Raw genomic sequence first — 17788 nt, 5'->3', positions numbered from 1 at the left:
CAAAAATCATAACCACAAAAAAAGTCACCACCAAAGATTAATATCACCCATATATATCACCATATTAATAATAATACCCCTTCGGTGATAAAAATATTCCCCTTTATTTCGCCAATAACCACACATCACCAGATTCCCCTCTATTTCACCAATAACCACATATGGAATAAAAACAAGTCTCCAATAAAAATATTATTACACTCCAAGAAGGATAACAAAAAAAGAAACTCCGTGCCCGAAAAATGCTCTCAAAGCATCTAGCTGATGCACTCAAAAATATTGTCACATGTCTCCTCTCATAAGAGTTTCCATTTGCAGCAAAATACTGCAAAAATAATTGAACTAAACATAGCTCTCACCACCATAGGCCTAAACTGTGGACTATTTCCAACAAAACAAAATATCACATGGCCAAAATATTATATCTCCAATTCTCCAGTAAAATAACCCCGAAAAGCATCTCTAAGGAGCTCAATATTACAGTCAAAAACTATAAACTGTTTAGCATAACTGCTGAGAAGAGCAAAAACTTGGCAAATAAAAAAAATTGCCGAGAATTCTAGAAAAGAATCATCAGTGTGCCATAACTCATTACAACAAAACTCAAATACAAAGTGTCTAAGCAAAGACTTCCCCAAATTCAGTACAGCACAGGCCACCAGAAACTTAATGAAATTTCCTATCTCTGGCAAAGTTGCAACAAACATAACAAAGGTATTGCGCAAGAGGCCAACAATTTCCGGAACACAAATATCCAGAAAAAAAAGTGCCATTATGTACACATTCAAAATGCAAAAATTCTCCCCTAAATCTCTCTCCACATCAAACGGCTGAAATTATAAACACATTCCCGAACAATGATTCCAAGTCACGAACTGAGATATTAAAAAAAAAATCTAGACAAACTGCTTGGTGAAAAAAAAAACAAATTCAAACTCACCCATGATAATAAAAAAAACTTACGTCAGCGATGGCTAACGTCTAAAAAGGGAAAAAGAAAAATCAATGGGACCGATAACTGTTTCTGTGACACCTGTAACATCTGTGGCTCACGAAGACTTCAAGTAATTATCTGCTGAACTCACAAAAAAGAGGAAAACCAAATTTGTGGTTAGTACCTCCCATATTCACAAACATCACCACCCTTAATATTCATTACAACACCCATGTTAGTATCAGAAAAAAACACCAATATCAGAACTAGCCAGTATCACCAGTATTAAGTATCAGAATCACCAATATTAGTAGTTGCTAATATCACCTAAATTCACCAAAATTGTTATCACCACCAATAAAATCATTGTCACATTCACCAAAAATTATTACCACCATGACTCCCATTGAATCCCCATAAATATCTCAGTAATAATAATTCTCCATAGTAATTCCATTTAAAATATCTCCCCGTAAACAATTCTCTGTAATAATTCTCCATAATAATTCTCCATAAATATCTCCATAAAATTTCTCCCATATCACCAGTAAGGGCATTAATATTACTATTTCCTCATAACTCCAAAATCACCACCATTCATCACCAGGTACAACCCCATTAGCATCACCATTTGACATCACCAATGGCACATCACCAATCATCACCATTTTAAAATAGTCTCCATATCCCAAACACATCCCCATTATAAAATAATCTCTGTATCCCCCAGTTATAATCACCCCTCTATCATGTAAAAGCATTCCCCAAAGCGCAAGAAAAACTTGCACCACATTCACATGCATTTCATTTCATTTTCTCTTTATGCAAAAGAAAGAAAAAATCGTTCTAAAAGAAACCCTACGGGCACGTCACATCATCGCTCAGTGGCTATCAGCTAATGTGGCATTGAACTTTTCTATCAAGGCCAAACTGACCCCCATTACCCCGACAAAAAGAGAGAGAGAGAAAAAAAAAGGAATTCACCCTCCCATCAAGCATTCCCCCTCAAAAGACACTAGCCTCCCTTTCGCTGGCTCTGCAAAAAGTACGCTGAGTATGTATGCATGAGCGGCCGCTGTCTCCAAGGGCCAAAAAAAATGCAATCCAAGCATCCCCAAGAATCAAGTTGCATGTATGAAAAACCTTCCCACGGATACATATGTATTAAAAAAAAAGTATGTGTCGCCTCCAAATATGTGCTAAGAAAGAAATACATCACATTCTGCTCCAATGAGAAAAAATATGGTAATCTGAACTGATTCTTTAACTCCAAAAATGATTCATACACAAAGGCAAAAAAAATAATCTAACACTCACTTCCTAAATGAGAGAACACCCGATCCCCTCGTGTAAAAACACGCTAACACACACATACTCGCGTGTGCAAGGACGATATTCAGCACTTGAACAAGAAAGCACTTATTATTCACACGCACTTACAAGACGCAACTGAGTGACAAGAGACCCTCAAGGCATCTCACAGTGGGCAGAAATGCTGACGCTAATTGAAAATTTTCCTCCCAGTACCAGAACGAAGGCTGAATAATTCTTATCCCTGTCACTTATTAATTGAAATCTTAACAAATTCTCAAGACCAGACTCTCAAAACAGCATCTTTTAGCTGCTATTAATCTCACAAAAGGTGTAATACAGTCCAAAAACGCTGCCACCACTAAAAACGAACTGCTGCCACCACTAAAAACGAGATCCTAATCTCGTTATTCTATTTTAAAAGGTAGCGATGGACCAAGCATCCAAAGGAAATTGATAACACATTCTCTCTCTCTCTCTCTCTCTCTCTCTCTCTCTCTCTCTCTCTCTCTCTCTCAGGGCGTGACTCACAACAACTCCCTCTCTCATTCTCTCTCTCTCTCTCTCTCAATACACCTCCCCCCTCCATTATCTAAGGTCATCAAATCAGACACGGAACTTACAAAAATATGCATTTACTTAAAAGCAGAGCATTAGCTAAATCAACTCAGGTTCTTAACAGGAAGAGTAAATGAATGATTGAATTCAGATAGCCCCACTCCATATTCCTACTCCAATAATCCAATATTATCTTAGTCATAAAACTGGGCAAGTCATAATACAGTACACCATAGTAATTAAGTCAGTTCTCATTTCTCCAGATCAATACCCCTTCTCCAGAACAATTCCCCTTGTCCAGAATCGCCTGTTAGAAGACAGGAGAACACTCCGATAAGCATAAGAGGATAATCAAAAGATCATATAAATAGAACATCTCTGAAATAAATATTCAAATAAAATCCAGCCACAACTTGGCCAAAATAAATATAATAACGCTTATCCATTCAATACAGTATGCATTATCACTTCTCTATAAACACTTTGGCAGAAGCCATCTTGGCTCTGCCACCTCTCTGATGATCTGTCCATCATGGTAATACTACATCTCATTATGTAGGAAAAAGGCTCGCACGTGCGCACGAACTCACACATTGTCCACACCCATGAACTGCTTGTATCTAGTTTCAAAGGCACCTCTGCGATTGCCTGTAGCAACAGGACATGCAGCAAAAAGACACAGCATTCCCAAAGCTCGTCACCTCGAACACTGTCTCTAGGGAAGTTAAATGATGACTCTCCACATTCTTAAGAAATGTCACAGCATCTCATATTACAATGATATTTAAAATATATCATAGCAAATCCCTCTTTATGTAATATATATATCTATATATATTATATAATTATATATTATATAATATATATTTATATATATGTTATGTATTTATAATATACTATTAATATAATATTATTTTATATATCTTGCTTAAATTTTTTTCTTGTTAAGTAAAATTTGAAGTCTCTTCCGGATAAATGCATTAGATCTCCATCTTTCTGAGAATTTCATTTAGTAATATTTCTCATTGTTCTGTTTAAACTAATTCAAACAATTTTTTCTTGAAATCCAAGCACTGAATTCACGGTTCTCAGACAGTGAAAATCGAAATGAGTTTAGTATCATTTTTTCATTGTTATTGTCTATAGACAGACAGGCAATTATGGTATTCTAATTTAGTCCAGATTCCATGTCTTCGTCTTGCTTACAAACCTATCCTTTACCGCCCCAATATCCAGAAGTCTATATCAAGTATTTTTCCCTCGCCTCTCTCTTCCCCTCACCACCTAATCATAAAAAACTCCTACCCTTCCTCCTCCTTCACCTCACCAATATCCAACAACCTGGTTTCTGTTTTTCCTCCTCACCTCTCCCCTCATTTCTCCCCTCACTTCTTCTTTCACCTCTCCCTTCACCATCCACCGAAAAGTGCCCTTCCATCTCACCACCCACCTGACACAGTGCAACCACGCCCAGCACCAGCTTCCTCGTAAAAAATTCAGGACACATCTTCGTTCAGCTAATGCGGAGCCGAATGGAGCGTGAATTGCGAGGACAGGAAAGCTTGATAATGGATCTTATTCAAAATACGAACTTTGATTAAAATTAGCGGTGTTAACAAGCCGAAGTGGCAGGGCAAATGAGGTTTACGTGTGTTGGGACCGGCGCCATTTCCCGTAATCCCAGTCGTCCATGAACTCTGATTAAGAAAGGCACGTTCTGGCACTCTGCTCTCTGAATCCAGTATAAATACGAAACAGGATTATAAAAATTTTTTAAATGCATTATTCTCTTTTTCGTACAATTCCTCCTGTGTGTTTCCATTTAAAATATATATATTTCATAAATATTTCCTAAATGAAGATTAAGGTGGTCTGACTCAAAAAGAAAACAATAATTATGAAATCATTAAATGAAAAATATATGTAAAATTTTCCTTTTTTTTTTTTTGCAGTTCTTCTTTAACTTTTCCAGTTGTCTTTTGGAGTAAATGTTTAATTGGCTTCATTATTGTAAAATTATTTACAATCACGTTATTCATTTTTCTTTTTCTCGATTATCAGTTATTTTTGGAATGCAAGTTGAGGTGTTCTAACCCCACTAAAAGAATTCATTAATCAAACAGCGGGCCCCCTCCCAAGCCACGCCCGAATAAATAAATAAATAAAACAGTATCCTCTTTTTCTACGGTTCAATTTCCGTTTTTCCACTTATATTTGGAATTGATGTTTAGCTGTCCGTCCTACATACGTACATACTACACACACACACACACACACACACACACACAGAATACATGCAGTATCTTCTTGTCATACGATTTGCCATTTATTTTCACATTTACAAGTGGTCTGTTAGGTAAGCATTCTTTCTTTTTTTTTGGCGAAATTTAATCTAAAGTAAAATTTTTCGTATAATTGTGATTTCAAAATAAGAATATTGCGCATAAAATTCAAGTGCACGTTCTTTGCTTCTCTGGTAAAAATAAATAAATAAATAAATAAATAAAAAATAAAAATAAAAAATCTTAAAAAAATAAAAAATAAAAATGTCTATTCAAACACATTTTTGTAAGTGTTTTCCTTTTTTTGCAATAAGAGTCAGTGGCTCAGCTCGTCGACAATCCTGGAAAGACTTATGCATTTAAATTTAGTATTCATGCCACGGCTGTAGGAACTAGAAAATTTTCATTTCGAGAAAAGTAAAAATATTTAGAATTGCTCATCTACGAAGTCCTGACCAAAAGCTAAGGAAACCAACTTTCAATAAACCTGATTGCCTAGTGTCATTTAAATGTTTAGAATTTCTTAGCTAGCAAGCTAGATAAAAATCCAATCCAGTTGGGCAGTGTAGAATTAAATCCAGTTGTCCTCTGTTTTCAATGGAAAGAACAGTCAATCTATCATTTTATATGAACTTGAGGTTAGTCATTTTTAATGATTGTTGTTTTATGAAAAGTCCTTCAGACTTTTTGCTTCTGCACACACTCATTCCTTCTCTCGTCCTTTCTTGCACGCGCTCGAGAGATGATTTCTACCTCATCCTGAACAGAAAGAATGTCGAACTGATACTAACAAAGCGATGTCATACAATTCACAATCGATCAGTCCTGACAAAAAGCTGCGAATGTTTCTTCTTCTAAGAATAAGCCAGGCACCGCCTCCCTTACTCGGTATTTTCCCTGTCTCACTCCCTTACATTCTTTCAAAAGGAGAAATCCACTTATAGGCGCCACTGCCTCTGTCGCTCAGCTGAACACGTTCCGAAACTCTTCGCTGGTTTCGATAATGGTTCGTCTCTCAAACATCCCCTTCACTAATGCTTTAATCTTTTATTATAAAGTGGATTAAATAACTAGAGAGACGCGGGAAGGCTGGAAGAAACCTGCCTTCCTTGTGTATAAGGTTTTCTGACAACGTCCGTGGAGTGTGTAGTTAGAGATTCGGAGACTCATTTTTGTTCGAGCATCGGTTTGAATGGGTTCCGAATATGAATCATGAATCTGGAATCTGACACTCATCGGCTTAGAATCTGTTTATCCTGGCCGAGGCTGGAAATGAACAATGACTCTGGACAATGAACCATCGGCTGGGAAATCATTTAAATCCCCGCAGCGATTCAAAGACTTTTTCTTTTCTCTATGATGTTGTCCCCCCACGTCTCTCTCTCTCTCTCTCTCTCTCTCTCTCTCTCTCTCTCTCTCTCTCTCTCTCTCTCTCTCTCTCTCTCTCTCTCTCTCTCTCACTCAGGAAGCGAAAAGAAGGATAATGAACGGACTGCTACGTCAAAAATTTACCAGGATTATAAACTATTAAGGTCTGTTTATATGCACTGTCTCTGACCTTTCCACATAATAACTTGGACTCCTTATTTTGCCATAAAGATTTATAATCACTTCAAAACGTTTATTCTTCAATTCCTTTTCAAGAGCTGCTCTTCTCAAAGATTTACGCTGTCCTCATACAAATAAAAGAGTAAATGAAAACAAATAAATAAATAAGCAAGCAGCACTAAAATTAGCCATGTATAATTCTTTCTTGGTTTTCCTTGATAGACCCCATAATGCGCTGATGAATTCGCTAAAGTAGTTCTGTATGATAGTAGTAGGGTATGAAAGTAAAGTAATTAAGAAATTTAATTCTTTCTTGACTTTAATTTGCAAAGTTAGACATAGCAGTTTGTGACTCCTTATTCGACATATGTGACAACTTTGACTGAGTAAATCAGACTGACAGTTGGTTGTACAGAGAGGAGAGACAGCATCAAGTTGCAGAGACTAAAGTGACAAGGTTAAGGAGTGAAATCTGATCGCAACTCAACATTCTTTTTATAGTTATTTGTATGGATTGCAGTGATAGCAAGCTGCGAGTTGCTCTCTTATTGGAAAGCTGGTTGAATAGAAAGGAGAAACAGGTGGTTATAGCTATGCCGTTAATTCCATGAAGTACATTTATTGATAATTCTTTAATCGAAAGGTGATAATGGATTGCTGAGATCAGGGTAAAACCAGAACGATTAGCTGGTGACTAAGCTCTATGAAGTCCTTCAGATATGTGAAACTGTGATAATCGAAAATGTGCTAAAACAGTGCTATCTCCTTTCTCTTACACACACATACACATACACACATCGATTTCTTGTAAATGAAGTACCAATAGAATGACAAACCAAAAAGTATTATTGACATTATCAAATTTTAAAATTTGTCTTAGGGAATTTCGGCGGTACTTCACTAGATTAAATAAACTTTTAAAAAGCATACGAAATAAAGCCGAATGGGAGAGGATAACAATGTTCCTCTCGTAGATGTGCTGATTATTAGGAGTATCACTAAAGTAAAAATTTCTTAGTATAAGGATAACTCGTTTTCTCGGTGTCCTAAAATGAATATTCCTTTAGTTTCCATGATATTAGTGTCCTTATGTATAATATGGAAAAATAAGTAAATAAAGCGATTCAGAAATTCTATCGTACCTCACTAAGAAGTCAGAAGAAAAGCAATTAAACCAAAACCTTATACTTGGATACCATCAAGATTATAGTTATATACTCTGGGGAACGATCAACCTTTTGTTTTTAGCTTAAGTATCATCTAATCAACCACTAATCTTCACAGGGAGAGGGGAACGCCCAAAGATTATTTTGACGTATGTATGATAGGCCTACCTTGCAAGGGGTGTTACTAAACAAATGTGTGTTTCACGCGAAAAATCCCTTTCCAGGTAAAAAGTCGTGCAACAAACACCGGTAGCTACGATATGCTCACCAAAATCCTACGATATTTCCTCATATCAGAAGTACAAACTTAATCCAACCTGGGATGAATCATTAGTTGAATACGAAAGCACGTGTCTTTCCTAAGGCCAGGTACTTGAAGCTGCTTTAATTAAGAAGACAAACAACATTAATCTGTCACAAGAGTCTTTGCCTCCAGGTAAGATTGACCACTCCTGATTGGACCGAATTTTACGGGTGTGTACTCATTGTCCTTGGAGCCTAGTCTGATAGTAGATTTATGATGATTTCCATTATAGCCCAACTGTCTGCGATTTAGGAATCTCCTATTGTATAAACACTTCTGTGAATTATCAAATCTACTGTACCTATGTTTGATTTATACAGATATTTTTCTTCTTCGCTGTATTCTGTTTTTTACAGGATTTGTGTGTATTCCTATTAAATACTGTAAAAACAGAGTGTACACACACACACACACATAATATATATATATATATATATATATAATATATATATATATATATATATATATATATATAGATATTAAACATAATATATATACATATATATATGTGTGTGTGGTGTGTGTGTGTGTGTGTGTGTTTTTGTGTGTGCGCGTGTGTGTGTATGTTTTAAATGCGTTCTATGTATTCACAACTGCTCAGAATATGTATATCAGCTTATTTCAAATAATATTTGTTTGCTAAAGTCAGAAGTACGTGAGGCCTTGAACGCAGATGAGATCCATATCAGATGATAAACTTTGCTGCCAAAGTTTATATTGGGTAATCCGTTGTTATGTTAACTAACGTAGAATTCTAAGTTATTTCAAGAGTATAAGGTTACTTGGTGAGAGTTCTATCTCTGAATTTTTATTATCTCTCAAAGGGAAGAAAGTAAGAAAGAACAGTTTCTGTATCTTAAGTAATAAGTAAGAAAGAACAGTTTCTGTATCTTAAGTAATAAAAGTTGCGTTTCGTTTAGCATGTAAGCCTTCTTAATAATATCAATGTCTATAAAAAAAATGCTTTCGTTTGGATAATTATGTTCCCAAAACTAAATCATTATTTGTTGAAGATCTCTTCTTTTATATCTTTTTGGCAATGCCGTCCTTCTTCGTTACGACGTGAGATAAAAAAAAAAAAAAAAAAAAAAAAAAAAAAAAAAAAAAAAAAACTAATGAAAAACCAAGCTCCCAACGTAGGTTCGGCCTTTTTGCAATACATCACCGTAACGCGTATGTGTTTATACAATCAATCAATATTCACTTCGAAGCGCTTTTTATTTGCATAACTTTCTCTAGCTGACAAAGAATCCAATGGCTGGTGCCCCATACACGTTTATCTTCTCCCATCTCTATTTACAGATCTCATTGTTCCCTAATAAGATCGCCAGAAAAATACTCCCACGAAACTTACACTCAGGAAAAAACCTGCGTCCTTTCGCCTGTGATGACTGTAGAAGTGGAAAACCATATTGACAATGGGGGCATTTCGACCCTACTGACTGGGGGTTTTCACCCCTTATCCCACCCAGGATAATGTCGGTCAATACAATCTGAGATATTAAACTGTCACGACTGAGATTATCTCTGAATTTATCTACGAAATAAGGGTAGACTGGCATCACATCTCAGGATATTATCTGCGGTGTGGGGATGAGATGCGCGAATCTTATGTGAACATTTCAAGGATTGTGGAATTCTTATAATTTATCGCTTTTGTCATAGATTATTACGATTATTTTCCAATCAAACTTTTTTTTTTAACTATTCTGGGGTATTAAAAGTCAGTTATATCACGAATATGTCATGTTATTATGCTTATTTCTCTTTATAGCATAACTAATAAATTTTCTCTTGAATACCTAAAAAGTGAGATTATCCACTCTCGCTTTTTTATTATATTATATATATATATATATATATATATATATATATAATATATATATATTATATATATATAGTATATACTTATACATATATTCTTATTTATATATATATATATATATATATATATATATGTACGTATAGATATATATAATATATATATATACGATATATTAGTATATATAATATATATATATATATACAAATGTAATTTCTTTATTTATTTATACGATATTTACTTATTTCTTCATTTTCATTTTCACAAATATATTTACAACCTCCACATGTACTCACATGGAGACTGTGAACGTTCGTACCTTGCCATCTTCCAAACATCACCTTCGTATCTTGCTCATACCCTCTTCACCGAATTCTCTTTCGCCATTCTCTATACAGGTCTAAACCACCACAATATCCACAAATGAACAGATCCAGTTAAGATGTGTCCTGATAAGACCTTTTTACGTGCTCATGTACAGGTCTCCGACGAATTCCCGTTATATTCGTCTATGTTAAGCAAATTTAAAAATATATATATTGTACCAAGTAAGACTAATCTGAACTAAAAAGATAATACCAATAACTCGTACCCCAGCAAAACAACCCCCTCCCCAGCCCCCACCCCCTGCCACACCTGACCCCCATCCAACACTTTCCCTTGCTTTTAATCTCCCTTTCACTCATGTACCATTCCTCAACTACCATTTTTTTTTATTTCATTCTCTCTCTAGACTTCCCGATAGCTCCTTCTGATATTTTTTTTTGTATTTGTCTATTATTCAGATCCTTTGGCCATTCTTTCTTCATGTTCTTTAGCGTCTCACGATTTCAAGTTTTTTTTGCACTTCACTTTGTCACCATGAGTTGTAGGTGATATACAGTGCATGCGAATAAATAAAGGCATATAGCAACGAAGAAATTAACTTTAAACGCAACTGTTAGTCTATATAATTACGTCTGTGCTATATTCATGCGCATTAACATACGATGTACGTATGTACTATATATAACTCAACTAGAAGAAAAAACAGTATATTTTATGCTGCTTCTAAAGCATTTTGCACATATAGTTCAATTGTTACACTTTATTTTTCATGCACAATTTTCACGTATGTTCTGAGATTTATTGAACAGTTTGTAGTTTTTTTTATTTGCTTCATTTCTTCTAACTGTTTATTGGCGATTTAAACAATCATGTAAAAGTCAAAAGTTAAACGCATCACTTCACTGAAACTGCAGAAGCCAAATGAATAAGAATTTAAAACTGACACTGAAGACAGCTTTATTGGCTTGGAAAGAACAAAACTAAACATGACTGTCGTATCTAATCTCTCAGTATAACAAGACGTTGCGATTAGTTGATAATTAATTTGCATTTTCATTATTCCTCCATTAGATTAAATATAATGTTATTTGTTCCACGTCATTCAGATAATCATTTAACAGGTAATGCTAACGGTAATGATCATTAAAGTTAAGCTGATGATGGGAATTACAACGGGTATGCCTCGTGCCCAGGTGACAACCGCCCCTCCCACCCCAGCCTCAATTTTCCCCCCTCCGATTCCCCCCTCCCTGCCAATTGGTCGTCCCTGTACCAAGGAAACGTCAGCTGCTTCACCATGGAGAGATATCGAGATCCCAGAACCCTGTTGTAGTCATGCCATTAATCTGCAGTTGCCATTTAGTTCCCATTCTCGCATGTGATTTTCAACCTTACCGACGAAGTGGGATAGAATTGTCATCGCCGTGGGTTGGAATTAAAGTGTTAAAATGCCGCCATGTGAATATAATTGTTGCTTATTGATTTTGACTCCGTCTGTCCATTGAGTCAACTGCGACGTCTTTCACGGCGCGTTTTGCAGAGCGAGTCAGTCACCAAGTGCCAGACTCTCTCTCTCTCTCTCTCTCTCTCTCTCTCTCTCTCTCTCTCTCTATAGCCATTAGGAACCTCAGCCCAAAAAGCCGTTCGGTTGAAAGACGAAATCCTTAGCAATGAAATATCACCGCCAAGTAGCTATGTCAAGGGATTGGGTTGCAAAACAAGACACCCGCTAACAGCGTCGATCTAATCCCGCCCTAAGAATGATGTGTTAGACGCTCCCTGACCAGCTCCGAACACCCTACACTCGGGGATTAGGAAAAGCGAAAAAATAGAGGGCGTGGGGACGCAACAGCCAAAAGAAAGGAAGGTCTGCGCTGCCTCGATCAGTATAGAAGGGAAGAAGAGAGAGAGAGAGAGAAAAAAAAGGTAAAACTCAAAAGCGAAATTTGCAGTATTTGGTTATCAATATTTATCTTGTGACACCGAAGTGCTCCCAGAAGTCGAAGTCAGATTTTGAAAAGTAAACGAAGAAATGCTCGATTATTTGTTTGGACAATCTCGCGACGAATTGACGTTTATGCCCGGTCATCATCTAGATCCTTTTCTTTTCTTTCTTTCTTTCTTTTTTTTAACTCCCCCTTCAAGGGAGTTACTCCTGATGTAAAAACATCACAATTTTTTTTTCTCTGTCCACTCTCTCCTGTGTCCCGACTTTTAACATCTCCTCCGATGTCTCCTTGTTTTGCTTCGGGAATCCTTCGGTAGCTCACCGAAATCTAAACTGGGCATCCAAACGAAGTGTGGCTAAGCATCTTGAGACCTGACAATTTATCTTAGATTATTGTTCATCTCTTCAACAGATGCAATGAATCTTTGCAGCTTAATTCGTCGCATTATCTTATCACATCTTGTTCTTGTGTTTCTGTAAACAATGGGACTGTGTTCCTCTCACCTCTCCACTCCATAAGTTTATTTCATTATGCTTATCATGCTTGACATCTGGTGGTTTGTTTGTCTAGTGGACAGCTTCTCTCCCCATTCTTAGATTTATTTCTACATTTACTTGTGTCTTAAAATGACCTTCATATGCAAGATGTCTGCGTGTTTTAGTTTAGCTTTATTTATGGCCTCAGCAGTCTCTACTCGAGGTTCTTCTCTGTTAACGACGCAGTCATATATTTTCATAAGCTGCTAATTAATTCAGTTTCCTATTTGTCTTGGCATTATTCTTAGTTTGATTCTGCATAAAGTTATGTATATATATATATATATATATATATATATATATATATATATATATATATATATATATAATATATAAGTCATATCCCTTTTCCGTGATTCATATACATATATCGAGCTACAATGTCCTTTAATATCTAATTCGCTCTACTCGGAATTAATATATTTTCATATATGCTTAACCGAAGGGGAATTTTTTTTTTTTGGGGTCTAGAATAGACTTGCCTGGATCGGGACGCGAACCCAGGATCCTTTCAAATCCAGGAACGTCAGTGAAGCTTTTACCTCTCGCGGTAGTGTAGTAGGTAAAAGCTTCACTGACGTTCCTGGATTTGAAAGGATCCTGGGTTCGCGCCCCGATCCAGGCAAGTCTATTATCGAGAAAAAAAATTCCCCTTCGGTTAAGCATATATGAAAATATATTAATTCCGAGGAAGAGCGAATTAGATATTAAAGGACATTGTAGCTCGATATATAATATATATATATATATATATATATATATTTATATAGATATATATATATATATATATATATATATATATGAATCCTCCTTTCCCCAAGAATAAAAACCTTCCAGTCGCTTTTCAAACGTTACAAAAAATCACCAAGTTTTCACTCTGCTGTTTTTGTTCCATTCACTTTAACTTTTCCCTGATTTGCTGTTTTCTGATCATCATAAAAACCAATGTAAATTTTTTTTTTTCAGTATTTCGATGTAGTTCTATATGAATCTTATTTCATGCAGCGTTTTGTCTCTTTCTTTTGCAGGATCATCTCCTAATGATTTATATCTAACATTATTGACAACGGTAATGGCTGTGTCGAATGATAAGTGAAATATTATTATTATTATATTATACTATTATTATACTGGTATATTGTGCCATTCTCATAACAAGTTTTGGCTTCAAGGAAAAGACAATGATGGCTGACACATTTAAATTGTTTTAATTTCCCTTCGTATTACCGCTTTTTCAATTTGTTTTTCTTTTCCTTCCGTCATTTTCCCTTATCTTTATTTTTTTCTTCCAGTGATTTTCGCTATATTCGTTGTATTCATTCATCCTCTAATTTAGGATAATAAATTGTAACTCTGATTTTTCTTTTATTTCTTTTATCTGTTGATTATTTTTCCTTCACCCACTTATAAGTGATGCAAGAACAATGAGGATCTTACGGTTTTGTTATATTTCATGTTATCTCATTTCCTCAATTATCATATCTCATCCATTTGCGGACTTGTTTAAATATTGCCTCATCGTAGTTCTAATTCTGTCGTATCTTTTTATCGCTTTATTTATGAGAGCTATATCTCAACTTCCTGTAAATGAACATTCCTCTCATTGCATTTCTCGTGTTTATTCTCTTTACCCTTATTATTATTATTTTGACTCGAATTCTCTCGCGTACTAGTAGTATAAAGTCCTTTATCGTTTCTTTTGCATCCGCCAAACTAACACCCCCCTCCCCCTTATCCCCTCTCTCCCTCTATTTTCCCTCGGTTCCCTCCCTCCTCATTTCGGAGGCCCTCACCGCATGTCAGGGAGCTGAACACAGAAGGATAGCTGTAGAATAGGCTCCTTTACAACCAGGTTCCCATCTTTTAACTTCTCATACAAAATCCCTGACAAATACGATTACAAATTCTATACACCTCCAGCCGATTTGGCATGGGGGGTGGGGGGGGGGAGAAGTGGGTTGGGTGGTTGATTGGAATCTGGAGGGGGTTACTGGGCGAGGTGAAGGTTTGGTGGGGGTTATGGGGTCTTCTTGGATGACTGGGGTTGGCCTCCTTGGTGGTCACAGGATAGGGGACTCTCGGGGTTGAGTGGGGGTTATACGGTGAAGATAGCTGGTTGGGGTTTTTGGGGTGGAGGGAGACTGGGCATGGTTATACGGATGGGGTTATGGGTGCAATTTGGGTATGGGTTATTGGTTGGGAAACGGAGTACCGGGGTAGCATTAGGTGGGTGTCAAGCTTTGATGAGGGTTATAGGGGGTGGGGGGCCCTACGGGATGGGGTGTTATGATTGTTTGGGGTGTCGGAACTGTATGGGACCTTGTATGGAACAGGGCGGAGGAGGAGGAGGAGGCCTGGCCTTCCCAAGCCCGCGTTTGTATGGGTGAGGAGGGTTGGGAGGAGGAGGGTTTGGTTATCCTAATCGGATGGAGAGGCGATAGGGTGGATTATTGTAAGATTATTTGGATAATCTGGATTAATTGGATAACCGGGATGCCCGCAAGGTTTAATGAGAATTCGCGCTTCCGCTGAGGTCAGGGGTGGGGCTGGGGTTAGGGTGGGGTTTGAATTAATCATAAAAACATAGTGTTTATGGATTACTGTGGACCCTTCGGGGAGTTCTTATTGTACTCGAAGGAAATATGATCGGTTAACTGTTTGACAGAGACATCTAAACACAGTTTAAAATTACACGTGTACATACACGCGCAAACACCCACCCGTCTACACACACACACACACACACACACACACACACACATAATTACATACATATCTGGTAAAAAGTGACTTGATGCATATATTATATTATAGTTATATAGATAATATATATTATAAATTATTAATATATAATATACATATATATATAATTAAGTATATATACATATATATATATATATATATAGATATATAATATCTATATATATATATATACTATAATAGATATATATATACATATTATATATAATTTATATATTATATATATATATTAAATTATATATATATATATATATATATTTATATAGTTTGTAACGCGTTTGTAACACTGGCCTTATGATATGATGAGTGGCATCATCGCTATCCGTTAAAATCCATATCAACAAAAGCAGTGAATTATGCATCTCGTAGTTGAACAACTGCGGCGGTCGCAGTCAGGATTAAAAAGAATAAAAACCTCGGCTCCTCTGAGTGGAGAAGGTTAATGTCGTACACGAAATGCGTGTTTGTATAAAAAAAAAGGCTCTAGAGCCGATATCTGTCCTTTATAGTTTTGGGATCCTTCCATGCATCAACCAATAGGCTAAATGACTACTTAAACATTATCATTGATTTCCATACACTCATAACCGCAGTTTAGATTCGCCTTACAATTTGATTATGTCCACAGGACATCTGGTAATAGATAAGTAGACGGATGTAGACAGATTGATAGACAGAAAATGGATCCAACTGATTCTGAAGAAAACGTCTCCCAATATCTCCCAATAACTATACTCTGTTTTTTTCATCTGTCCATCCGCTTGTGGTGTTTTTGTATGGTAACGCTGCGTCCCGGGCTGTAGATAGTTACGCAATGTGTGAGTTTTAGGTAAATAAAAGGATATCTGGATGTACATTTGCAACTGAAAAAGTGTTTTAATAATTTACCGTATGCGAATTACACCGTTAATATTCGAAATAGGATATTATTATAATCGTTGAATGTAAGCTGAATGTAACTATCTAAAGCCCGAGACGCAGTGTTACCATACAAAAACATCACAGGCGGATGGACAGATGAAAAAAAACAGAGTTATAGTTGCTTCGAGTGACACGTCATCGAATAACTGGTGCATTCAGTAGGATATGTCACCCGATAATTATGAAAAAAAAGAAAAAAAAAGACTTGTCAGCCAAGAATTTGTGGATTATACATATGCATTGGTTCTTCATAGTAACTAGCTGTTTCTGCAGAGCATGTCTCCCAATAACTCGTAGGTTTCAGAGGATTTGTCACCAAATGACTGGACTATGTTCTACGAAATGTCGCCCCCCTCACCCCCATCCGTAACTAAAGTAAACTGCGTTAGATTTGTCAGCCAGTAACTATAGCGGATTCTGTAGAATATATAATCTAATAATAGACTGATTTTTAATATCACGTTTTCTAAAGGCCGATGGATTTTGTAGATATGTCACTAACTTACAGATTATATAGGATGTTTTTATTGTTTTTATTTTGTCCCACAAAAATAAGGATTTCTGGCTAAATTGTTTCTAATTTACATTTCAAGGAAAAACGAAAAATGTAAGCCCAAGTTACTTGTATTGTTTATTTATTTACCTACCTAGCATTTTCATATTGACATAGTCTTCGCATAGCGTCTTAGTCAATTAAATAGTTTATTGCTAATCTCTTGTTATCTACTCAGTCTATGCTCAATGACATTGCTTTCGTGGAGCGTCTTAGTCAAATAATTTATTGTTGCTATTATCAGCTTTCCGACTTCCCTTTCCATCGTAGCCACTTTTCATACTGGACATTCTGTGGAATCTAGCTAGGTAAGGAAATAATAAATGTCCAATTCAGTCATAATAAAAATAACTACGGTTGTCAATCGTTCAAAATCGTGGACAATGAAATTACCCAATGTGTACAAATCGCGGCCATCAAATCTTCATGAGGGATCTGGAAGCAAAAATTCCTTTCGTTTTTTTTCCAGCAGCGGCTCTTTCACCGGAATAAACAGATTGTATGGCGAATGGAAATCCCCGACAATGGAATCCGTTATTTGCAATTCCTCTACAACTGGAACATCGGTATCGTCCGGAAATTCTGATCCGGCCATAAAAAGCGAATGCGACCGGCGATCTCACCAATTAATCCGAATCTGAACTCTCCATGGCCGTCCTTTTGAAGCGCGCTAAAGCCTGTTGCATTTATACATTTCATACATTCCCCTGCAGATGCATAACAAAAATCCCGCTCGTTATCTCCCCATCAGAACAAGCTCAGAACAACGACGCCATCACGTCGCCTTAAATGCCGGACAACAAGCGCCCGGTTTGGT

At 36.4% G+C, this 17788-nt stretch overlaps 1 long non-coding RNA gene across 2 annotated transcripts in view; it reads right to left on the bottom strand.

Moving 5' to 3' along the window:
• The window catches only part of LOC135213820 (uncharacterized), a 583703-nt gene that overhangs the window by 405118 nt on the left and 160797 nt on the right, over positions 1 to 17788 (bottom strand). The gene's annotated exons all lie outside the window — the stretch shown is intronic.

The sequence above is a fragment of the Macrobrachium nipponense genome, chromosome 43 (assembly GCF_015104395.2).
Source record: "Macrobrachium nipponense isolate FS-2020 chromosome 43, ASM1510439v2, whole genome shotgun sequence".
NCBI lineage: Eukaryota > Metazoa > Arthropoda > Malacostraca > Decapoda > Palaemonidae > Macrobrachium > Macrobrachium nipponense.
The sequence above is the reverse complement of the archived record's forward strand: the minus strand, read 5'-3'. Positions and strand labels throughout refer to the sequence as shown.